The sequence below is a fragment of the Arachis duranensis genome, chromosome 1, assembly GCF_000817695.3.
Source record: "Arachis duranensis cultivar V14167 chromosome 1, aradu.V14167.gnm2.J7QH, whole genome shotgun sequence".
Lineage (NCBI taxonomy): Eukaryota > Viridiplantae > Streptophyta > Magnoliopsida > Fabales > Fabaceae > Arachis > Arachis duranensis.
The window spans coordinates 10675240-10685660 of NC_029772.3; the positions used below are offsets into that span (position 1 = coordinate 10675240).

General features: G+C 30.8%; 1 pseudogene; it reads left to right on the forward strand.

Moving 5' to 3' along the window:
* Nucleotides 1–7384: 7384 nt before the first annotated feature.
* LOC127747545 (phospholipase D alpha 1-like) lies at nucleotides 7385–9489 on the forward strand (annotated as a pseudogene).
* The last annotated feature ends 932 nt before the right edge of the window (nucleotides 9490–10421 follow it).

Here is a 10421-nt window from a genome sequence, read left to right on the forward strand (position 1 = left end):
GAGACAAAAAGAAAATGTCTCTTGACTAGTGACGAGACAAAAAGAAGAAATATCTCCTCAAAGAGTTTAAAAGGCAACAAGTGTTACTAAGTGAAAAAGGGGCTAAGATTCAACCCCCCTTCTCTTAGCCACTGATAACCATCTCAAGTTATCGTAAAGAAGCTATTCGATCGTAGTGAGGAATTCAGAGTTAAACCCTACTTTGGTCCCTAAGATTAGCGAATTGCACTGATTTGGTCCCTGACTTTTCAATTGTTACAATTTGGTCCTCCAGTTTTAAAAAAGTGCACCAATATAGTCATTCCTCAACGTCGTTAGTGAGATAGCTCAAGTCTTACTATGTTGGACATATTAAAATGACGTTTTACACGTTTTGACACTAAAAGCTCACTAAATGATGTCATTTCAGTGTTTGAACAATATTAAAAAGAAAGGATATAACGTTTTAGTATTATTTAAACTCTCAAACGATATCATTTAGTGCCTTCTTAAAAATTGCAATGATCAAATATATACTGTAAAATCATATCGAACAAAAATATTAAAGGATTATCTTTACAATTTTGACAATGATCAAATATATAATCATATGGCACAATTATGTGTATGATGGATTAGGATTATATTATTCAAATAAACTTCAATAATCCAGATCTTGCGTGTAGTTGTCGGTGTGTTACACTACATTAATCAAATTGTTACTTAATTTTAGTGTTTGTCTTCTACCTCTAAGCGCATATTTGGGCGCCATCATTTTGCTAAAAAAGATCTTTTTTTAATAAAAAAAGATCTTTTTTAATTTTTTAATGTGTTTGATAAATTTCTAGTAGTAAAATAAAAAAAAAAGATTTTTTTTGAGAAACTGTAATTTACGTCTCTTTTTAAAAGATATTTTTTTCTTAAAAAAAAGATGTTTTTCATGTAATAAATAAATAAAAAAGTATTTTTATATTGTTATACTCAAACATAATTGATAGATAAAAAAACCTTTTTATATAAGATATCCAAACATAAAATTACTTTTACTTCTCTACAAGATCTTTTAAAAAAAGATAACTCGAAAAAAAATCTTTTCTTAAAAGATCACCAATAGGTCGCATTCATATATAGAAAAGAATCCTTTATAATTAAAAGCAACTAATAATAATATAATTCAAAGCAACTAAAATTAACAAAGTCATATCTTTAAGCTTTAATTTGAGTGAGACATAATTCTTTGGTCCTCAGTAAGTATTTTATATTACCTCTTTCTTGTTTGGGGGATTTTTATTATTTAAATTAAATAAATATAATATTTATTAATTTAAATAAATATAAAAAATTTTATTAAAATACATTCTTAGTCACATCTCAAATACAGTAAAATATTTTTAAAAATGACCATATTTCGAGTACACTAACTCTCCATTCTGTAAAACGAGGTATGCAAGTCATATTTTAGATGCACTCAGAATATGAATAAGAACGTATTTTAGATACATTAAATCTGAGATACAGTTGTATTCTACTTTGACTTAGTACAGATTAAATTTTTTTTTAATATAAATATATTTTTTAAAGTATGACATATTTTGAATTAGAAATACATACATAAGAATTTAATGAATAAATTTATTATTATTTTTGTCCAAAAAATATAAAAAAATTATGGTATAGTATTATTGTGCAATTAATAATAGGTTTAATTACTCTGTTGGTCCCTATAGTTCCGTGAAATTTTCAATTAGCTAGGTCCCTATACCTTTTTCCTTTTTAATTGGGTCCTTATACTAATTTTTTTCAACTAAATCCCTCTTAGTAGTAATTGGCTTAATTTTATAGGGACCCAACTAAAAAAAAAAATTGGTATAGGGACTTAAATAAAAGAAAAAAAAGTGTAGGGACCCAATTAAAAAAAAAAATTGGTACAAGGACTCAATTAAAAGGAAAAAAAGTATGGGGACCTAATTGAAAATTTTGCGAAATTATAGGGACCAACAGAGTAATTAAACCTTAATAATAAAAATAATTATTATTATTTTGTTTTATTTTTTTGGATGGAGGACTGTTATATCTGACAGAGAAAAAACGTTAGGGATTGATTTCTATATTAATTTTCTTTGGGGACTAAAATGTCCGTTTTTAAAATTTTTGGGGACTGATCTGAATAATTATTCTGCCAAAAAATGAATTGAGGACTGATTTGTCTGTCGGAGTAAAATTAAAACCTTAAGAATTGATATGTGTATTAATTTTTCTCGAGAACTAAAATGTTCACTTTTAAAATCATTAGAGACTGATTTGGATAATTACTCTCAATAAATATGTTTAAGTTGTCTCGGATGTTGTGCCTCCATTCTCAATGCTCTTGCGTATTTCGGATGCAATGAGTCAAAGCAAAATACAAACGTATATCAGATGTAGTGTATTCGAGATACACCAATGTTCATATTCTGAGTGTATTCGAAATATGACTTGCACACCCATTTCACTAAATAGAGTTAGTGTACTTGAGATGTGGCCATTTTTAAAAGTGTGCTACTATATCTAAGATGTGGTTAACCACGTATTTTGATAAATTCTTTTACTTTATTTAAATTTATAAATATTATATTTATTTAATTTAAATAAAAAATTCCTTGTTTGGGCCATTATATACTACTTTAATTCCATATAGATAAATAGTATATATATGTTATTAAAATAGGTTTTGCAGACTATATTAATTAGGTGAATTCTACTCAACCTCCTCTGAAATAACATGTAAGTTATTCTTCATGATGTGTCACATTTTAATTGGTCATTATCTTAACTATAGTTGGGTTATTTTGTAATTTATTATTTTAGATGTGTAATTGTATAATTTTTAAAATATTAAAATTTTACCCCGTTAATTGAAGCACGTTCTCACGCAATCTCTTTCTACAGTGCATCATTCCTTAACGAGTCATTGAATTCTCATGGCTCGTAACTTCCCCGTTCTTCCCAGTATAGCCATAAATCACTTCTTACCAACATCAACATCATTAATGGTTAGTTCAGTTATGCAATTTTTTTCATTAAAAAAATATATATTTATTTAATTACATGATGGAATATATATTCATATATAAAATATAATATAATAAAATAAATCTATTTAAAATACTTAAAAGTATATTTAAAATCATGAACATATAAATATAATAATAAAATTTGTACTATAACCAAGTAAACATATTTTTTTATCATACATAAATTATTTAAAAAATAAATATATTATTAAAATTAATAATACAAATTTAAAATAATAAAATCCAATTTTCTTATTGTATTTTTTANNCATGCTGAAAGATGAATCAATTTCTCATGCCTTGTTCCAATGCCTTCTATCTTCAATAATCTGGAGTCTAACCTTAATAACCCCTGACTTATGGCAGAGAGAAGAGGAGACCTTCATCAATTGGTGGCAACGAGCCTTATCTTGGGCAGCGGCTCAAATCGAAGGTAGACAAAAGATCCTCTTCATCGCGGCGCTATGTTGGAGCACTTGGAAAGCGAGGAATATGTGTGTCTTTGGGAAGTTAATTAGCCTAGCGCCAGAGATAGTGTAAGAAGCCAGCAGTCTAGTGCGAAACATTACTCTTACTTTATTCTTACTTTACTCTTTCTTAAGCTATTTGTCTTTCAATCACATTTGGTGATAATTGGGAATACCCAACTTCTTTTGTACTTTCTTATGGAAACATTATTATTTTATAATAATAAAATAATATCTATCTTTGAGAAAAAATTAAAAATTAAAAGAATAAAATATTATAAAAAATATGGTAAGAAAGTTGAATTTTATCATTTTAAATTTTTGTTATTAATTTTAACAATAATAATTTATATTTTTTAAATAATTTATGTATGATAAAAGATATATTTACTTGTTTAGAGTACAAATTTTATTATTATATTCGTATATTCCTGATTTTAATTATACTTTTAAGTACTCTGAATAGATTTATTTTATTATATTATATTTTACATATGAATATATATTCCATCTATTATTTTTAATGAAAAAATTTAATAACCGAACTAACCATTAATTATGTTGGTAAGGAGTGATTCACGACAAAAAAAGGATTGAGTGAGAGGACAGGAGATAGCAATGAAGTCGGCGCTGGCTATACTGGGAAGAACTGAAAAGTTACAAGCCAACGACTCGTTAAGGAATGATGCACTGTAGAAAGAGATTGCGTGCAACTAAGGCTTAGTTTGGTAAAGCTTTTGCTTTTTAAAAGTAGCTTATGAAAGCTGTCTTTTAAAAGACAGCTTTTTAAAAGCTGCAGCACTTACGTTTGGTAAAATCAAATTAAAAATGGCTTTTAATAAGTACAAGCACCATAATTGTGTTTGGTAAAACAGCTTTTAAAAGTTGAAAAAATTATAATAAACATGTTTATAACAAAAAAATAATTTTTTTTTCAAATTCTTTAAAATTTTATATAATATTTTAAAATAAAATAATGTTAAAATAAAAAATTCATAATAAACATAAATATAATAAATAAATTCTTCTATTTTTTAACTTTAAAATTTTATATAAGTATCATAAAAATTTATTTTATCCTAAACATCATTACTAAAAATATTAAATTACCTAAATTACTATAATCTAAATTACCTAAATTACTATAATTACTCTTATGATTATATATCTATATTTACATATGTATATACATGTTGTTATTATAATTTGGACTAATGCTCATGCAAAAAAAATTTTATGATTGGTTTTCATCAACCTCTTCCCGTTTCAAAGAACAGAAAAAAACAAACAAACATAATAGATCTACTGAAAAAATACAAAATTAACGCAAAAAAAATATAAATAGATAGAAGTTCATACCTAATATGTGATAGAGATGTATTTGTGTTGAAATTTGTGAAGATTAGGTTGAAAAATAAAAAATATATGAAGATTGTGTTAGATTTTATGAAGGTTAGGAAGAGAAGTTAGAAATATATGAAGATTTTAATGACAATATAATAGCGGGAAATATGTGCGGGAAAATGAAAAAAATTTGGTAAGCATAAGCCAGCTTTGAAAAGCTCCCTCCTAGGTGCTTTCAAAAGCACCTCTAACTTTTAAAAGCCGCAAGCACAAGCACTTGAGCTTTCTAATTTACCAAACGCAAAATGACGTGCTTGTGCTTTTTAAAAGCACAAGCACCTGAAAAAGCTTTACCAAACCCAGCCTAAGTCAGCGCTGCTTACCGGGTAGAATTTTAATATTTTAAGAAATTATACAATTACCCATCTAAAATAATAAATTACAAAATAATTTAACTATAGTTAAGATAATAACCAATTAAAGTATGACACATCATAAAAGATAACTTACATGTTATTTTAGAGGGAGTTAGATAAAATTCACCTATTAATTAATATAGTAATCCCAGGGCGTTCCCGCCTAAAGATATAGAAATTATTAATTAAGCCAATGACCTAATATGTCATTAAAAATAAAGTTCCCGCCTAAAGATACAGAAATTATTATTTGCTTTGACAGCGACAGGCTGATAGAGTGATAAACATAAAAATTATATCAAGAATCAATTGCTTTTAAGATGACATGATAAGTGCGAAATAATGATGAAAATGCACACTGGAATATGGCTCTGAAAGGCTTCAACTGGTGACTAAGTTTTGGTAAAACCCTCAGTAACCCATCCCCTCATTCGATGGATCATAGTGGGGAATTCATGGTTGTAAGTTGCGATTGGATCTCCAGTATGTTCATTGGCCTCCACAAGTCCTCGACTCAACATTGATGCCTCATTTATTAATTAGTTTCTACTTAATTATTGTTACCAAATTAAACTAACAGATTACATTATATCAACTAATAAATATAATTCAATAAAGTATTAGATTACTGCATGCTCACTGCATTCGTTACAAATGATGAGATGCTACAAAATTGAAGTAGATAGATGATCTTTTATAAGGTATTTACATTATTTTAATTTATCCTACACTATTAAATTAAAATTATAAAACAATTATATCAACATAAAATTAGAGAATTTGCTATACATAATAATAGGATTAACGTCTCAAATAAATTATACCAAATACAATATTGTACAAGAACTTAGATATCCAACTAACATATGCATTATATTATTATACATCATTACTATTTAATATTTAATTTATCTATCTTACTCAACATTATCAATTTAACACTTCCTTTATTTGTAAAACTATATATGGTAGTCTACCAAAAACTATATATATGGTAGATTTATATATGGAAATTAGATTTTTTTTTCTCTTTTGGTTACACTAAATATATAGTAGATTTACTTTTAATAAGCAAGTTTATGTACTTTCAATTAATAAAAGGTAAAAATTTAGGTGTAGCTAACTTTTCGTAAATTTGATAATTGAGAACGATTAAATAATTTGACTTATTTAACTAAATTTTCATTTAATAGCTCTTATTCCTCCTCAAAAAAAAAAGTAACACAATACTGTTTTGTAATGACTTAATTTTTATACGGCATTGTTTTTTAAAAGATTTTGTATGTATACCTAAAAGAGATACATGTACAAGTAAACATATACTTCTACAATTACCAACTATCTTCACTATAGCATAATTAATGATCTTAGTTACCAATTTATAATTGTTATTTCATTAATCGTTTCTAACTTTAATTTGTGTATAAAGTATTCAAAATATATAGGATTACTGATAAATTACTTCGACAGTGTTGTTAACATTTATATCTTACGTGCAGGCGTAAGGCGTGTAGCATAAGATTATGTACGGTCATGAATAATATTCTTCACGTAAAAAAGAATAGGAAGATTATTGGGATAATAATTATTGTACTTTAAAATTAGTACATACTATTATATTGACGATTCAGTTGCTAGCGAATGAAAATGGTAGTTTTCCATGGTCGGTCGAAGGGGTTTTTTTGTCAAGATGATTTCTGGTTATTCCACGTTGGCTAGACTCCTGTCATCTAGCACCAGCAGGATTGTTTTTATTACATAATACTGAATTTACTAGTTTACCCTTTTGGCATTTCCGCCTTAGCCAACTACACTACTGCACTCCTCACCAAGTTACGCCATCTCTTTCAAGCTGATCTCTCGTTGAGAACTCTCTCTAGGTTTTGTTATTAGCTTTTGTTCTTTCTCATTCTTTTCTTCTTAGATTTTGTTTGTATAGAGAGGAGATCCTGATAGCAACTATATTCATAATTCATTCCCTTTCCTCCTCTCGAGACCAGACCAGATAATATTGCATTTAGATCTTGTTGAGCTCATTTCCTCTTGTTCTTCTCCTTACCTTATTGTCTTAGCTTTTGTTTCGTGCGATCGTCGATTTTACATTCAATCTTTTCACTTGCAGGTCATGGCGGCGGTTTTGCTAAACGGAACCATAAAGGTAGTTATTTTGGGGATTGAAAATGGCGGCAAGGCCGGTAGTATTACCTTGGTCAGTCATTTGTCCCATTTCCAATGACTTGCTTTCACTGCTGCATTTATTACACAAGAAAGAGCTAATATTTATGACTCATATATTTAAAATTGTACATATTGTCAGAGAAAGACAATCCCGAAGCTTAAGGAAATATGCAGTTTGAGTATCTTTTCCTTTTTATAAATGATATTACAAGACTTCCAATTTTAACTCTTTTTTTTTAAATTTAGATTCTCTATTGCTGCAAAAAACTTGGAATTTGGGTAATTATACCGTGATTATGAATGGGTGTTTATATTTTTTCTGATTTACTTTTTATAATAAATTTTAATAAATTAAATACTGTCTTTAGGCACACCATAGTAATTAGCTTAGAATTTAATTGGCTTCCTTTTTCATTAAATATATACATTGCGCTACTGTGCTTCAGATTGCTCAAAAACACACGGGGAAACATGTAACTGGATGCCATGTAGCTATTTTTGTGGGGAAAACCAAATTTGTATGCAAAAAGATAGAACAACCCAACAATTCTAGTTGGGAAGAGCGCTTGGATTTTGAATGTTGCCTTAAAGCATCAAAAATGGTATTCGTCCTGCACTGTGACGACAACTATGCAAATACTGGTCAGCTACCAATTGATGTCTTCGCACAAGCATGGGTACTTGCTGAGGATATCTTGAAAAAGGGTCATATAGACAGAAGGGTCGAACTAGTGGATGAGAACGAGAAGCCATTGAATGCATCAATCCACCTGTGGCTGCAGTTTTCTGAAGCTAGAAAGTGGCTAGGGTTTCCCACCAGCTGCTTTCCACAGAGAATTGGATGTGAGGTTACTCTTTTCCAAGATGCTCATACCCCGGATGACTTTGTCCAGAGAAAAGCCGATGCCGGACTTGGGAAATACGAGTCCCACGGATGCTGGAAGGATATGTTTGATAAAATCAATGAAGCAAAACACTTCATATACATTACAGCCTGGTCTCTTGACACTAAGATAACCCTCATAAGGGATCCGACCATGAAGCCTGGAAGTGTCCCAACACTTGGTGAGCTGCTCGAGAAAAAGGCAAAAGCTGGTGTAAGAGTTGTACTACTTCTTTGGAACGATATAACAGCTGTTCGGTTATTTAAAAATCAAGGACTCATGGGTACTTGTGACAAAGAAACCGAACGGTATTTCAAAGGCACTGCTGTGGAGTGTGTTCTACGTACTCATGAGAAATGGATGTGTTCTCATCACGAGAAAGTGGTGATTGTGGACTCTCCATTGACCAATATTGCGAAGAGAATATTAGTGTGTTATATCGGGGGTTTAGATCTCTGCAAAGGAAGATTCGACACTCCATCACATCCACTTTTTAGCACTTTGGGCCCGGACGGTGAGCACAGCAGGGATTTTCATCAACCCAACTTTAAAGGTACTGCAATCACAACAGGTGCATTATCTATAATATTTTAACTATTTAACATTACTCAAACAGAATATTATTTTTATTTTTTTCTTTTAAAAAATTCAAAAAAAAAAGAAAAAGAAAAACACAAACCAAATATAATCTTACTTTTTCTTTTTTCTATTATTGGCAGTTGACGATGAATACATAATCATTGGATCAGCCAACATCATCCAGAGATCCATGGATGGTGGTAGAGACACTGAGATTGGCATGGGAGCTTACCAACCCTACTATTTGGCTAGAGGGCCAAACGGTGCAACGGGCCAGGTGCATGGTTTCCGCATGTCCTTGTGGTTGGAGCATCTTGGCAAACATGAAAGCACCTTCCTCAACCCTGAGAGTAAAGCATGTATTGAGAAGGTGAACCAGCTTGCTGAACAGAATTGGAAATCATATTGCGATATATCTAGCGTTGACCTTCATGGCCACCTTCTTCGCTATCCTTATCACATTTCTGACGATGGAACCATCACAGAGCTTCCTGGATTTGAGTTCTTTCCCGACACCAAAGCTAAGATTCTAGGAAAGGATGGGATATACATGAGGCTTCCATTTATTCGGGATCTTCTTCTAGGTTGAGGTATTCCTTCGTTGCTTCATTTATGGTGGCATATGGCTTTGGAGTAAACGTACATTTTGATTTCTTTTTTCTTCATACTAATACTTGTCTTTAATTTACTTGCATGTTGAGACTTAACAATCTCATGACATTTGTTGTTTTCGGGAGGTTCTTTGAACTTCACATGCACCTTCCACCGGGTATCTTTTCTTAATAATCAAAGCTTTCTTTTGTGTGTTTCCTACGATCGGCAAATTTGAATTCAATTAAATATGTCGAATGATCTTATCATTGATAATTTTATATTTACATTTTTATGAAAATACCCATCAATTTCGGTGTCAAATCGCTTTACTGCATACTTATGGCCAGTTGGAATACATTATTTATTTTGTGATGATGTAAATTATATATTGTTCATACCCTGGCCCGACGATAAAGGCCCAGGTCCAAATAAAAGGCCTAATCTGAAGGATTAGAGCCTAGCTAAGTGCCGACCTTCGCATAAGAAGTCGGTATCAACCACGACTTGGTCTGAAGAAGTCGGATGTGAGATTAGCTGGCAGATAAACACTCATTCAAATGAGTAACCGCCCCTAGAATCTCTCTAACCGCTTCATAAAGCCATATCTTAACCTCCCCAAGATAATGGGGACGGTTAATATCCTAAAGATACGGCACTACACCAACGGTGGTTATTGGCTCACCACTATAAGTACACTGACATCCCTCAGGTATCTCTAAGCCCAATACTCTCTAGACCTGCTTACACTCTTGCTAACTTAGGCATCGGAGTGTCTTTGCAGGTACCACCCCCCATTCACTCGCGAGCACAAGTCGGACGGAGCCTCCCGAGTTGCAGATTCATCCGGAGCCCTCCTCCTTCATACACTTGGGCCACCAAACGCCACCCATCCTATTAATCTCCGGTTACCCACCGTAACATTGGCGC